The sequence below is a fragment of the Trichosurus vulpecula genome, chromosome 4, assembly GCF_011100635.1.
Source record: "Trichosurus vulpecula isolate mTriVul1 chromosome 4, mTriVul1.pri, whole genome shotgun sequence".
Classification (NCBI taxonomy): Eukaryota; Metazoa; Chordata; class Mammalia; order Diprotodontia; family Phalangeridae; genus Trichosurus; species Trichosurus vulpecula.
The window spans coordinates 378,733,223-378,734,916 of NC_050576.1; the positions used below are offsets into that span (position 1 = coordinate 378,733,223).

General features: G+C 44.7%; 1 pseudogene; it reads right to left on the bottom strand.

The window, feature by feature from the left end:
- Window positions 1–774: 774 nt before the first annotated feature.
- Window positions 775–1,388, bottom strand: LOC118847288 (annotated as a pseudogene).
- Between the last annotated feature and the right edge of the window lie 306 nt (window positions 1,389–1,694).

Consider the following 1,694-nt stretch of genomic DNA (forward strand, 5'->3'; position numbering starts at 1 on the left):
TCTGTCTTTGAATAGAAGCCTTTAGTGTTGTTCAGCTCCAGTATTCACTGTGCAAACACCTTTAGGGAAAGTTCTGACTCGGAAGTGTACTGAATTTAAGGTGAAGACCAATTTTCTGTGAGTGATATAGTTATATGGCAGATCTGTTTTTAATTGTGATATTCTTCTGATTTTTTGTTGTATGATCTGAAAGTCAGGGAATATAAGATCTAGAGAATGAAAATACACGTACATAGGGGGCAATGGAGTGACGTATGGTAGATTTGAGCAGGCTGCAGCTAATTACAAACAAGGACTGATGAAAGGGAACTAAAGAGAAAGGTGTGAGCATAAAAACCAAAAAAAGTCACGTGATAAAATGAGGACTGTACAGCGAACTGTGTGCTCTACTGGTTTCCTCAATGTGTCCAAATAAAGTAAAAAGGACCTGACAGGGTGATGGGACCTGGACCCCTAAAAGGAAAAGACCATTTCTTTGAAAGCAGCACAGTCCCTGAATTTTTCCACACATTTCAGCAGCCCAGATCACTGGCATCTCGCCCTAGGCATCTGGCCCAGCCCTGCCCACCTAGATACTCAACAGCCCTTTCACAGTCCTCTTGACCCACCTCTGGTCCACCCCAAGCAACTTACCATTCCTTAATCCAATCCTGATTTTCTCATTGTCTTTTTTGTATATAAGTATCAATTTCACCCCCATCAAGGTTCAGATTCACTAGGAATCTTGCCAGCTCTTTCGGCATTATAATAAACTTTGCTACTTTGAAAAAAGGCTTAGTGCTTGAATTCTTTTTTTTTTTGTTGTTGTTGTCCAAAATTCTTTAATATAACATGGAGGAAGTTTTTGTAGCCTTGGCTGGCATGGCAGCCCCTGGCATGCTCAAGCTTTTGGCCCTTGGATCGGACATATGGTTTAATGTGCCTGGTGCCTTCCCAAAATGCCTGTATAACTGGCTGCCCTTCCAGGGACCAGACAGCAGGACAGTGCCCCTGACCTTGGGTGAGCTCATGGCCACCTGGTCAAAGGTGAGGATCTTCCTACCAGCCTTAAGGGAATTCTGGTCATTGTTGGTAACATGAAGGGAGCAGACCTTCAGCTTGGGAACATCCTGGATCCTCACATCATCATGTCACAGTCCCAACAACCATAGATGTCTTGTTTTCCTGGCCGGGCAGTTTCATTTTCCTCATCATGCGGGACAGGGACAAGGAGCCTGGTTGGTCTGGGTCATGAACAGCCTTTTCAGGACAATCTTGTTGAAAGTCAAATTGGTTCTGCGGTCCAGGAACAGGTAGAGCTTCATTAGCAGCTGCAGGTAGATGTCCGGGCTCTTGGGCTCCTTGCACCAGACTTTGCAGTCCTTGTTGTGGCAGATGTCGACTCCCATGCTGGCACCCTACTGAACACTGGCCCAACAGGAAAGCTGAGTGCTTGAATTCTTTCCAGGCAGCCTCACCCTATATCCTGGCATTTTGGGGTTACCAGCAACCCAAACTGTGTTGTTGAAGTTCCTAGAACCCCAAACTACATCAGACCTGGTCCTATCAATAGACCATTCATGACAAAATTATGGGAGTATCTGTACAAGAGTCTTTAGGGTAGGGAGAGCATGAATGAAATAGGAGCTGCACCATTTGGGAGAATATATAAGTCAAGGAAATTGTGGCTCATTTGAACATTTCAGTGTGATTGT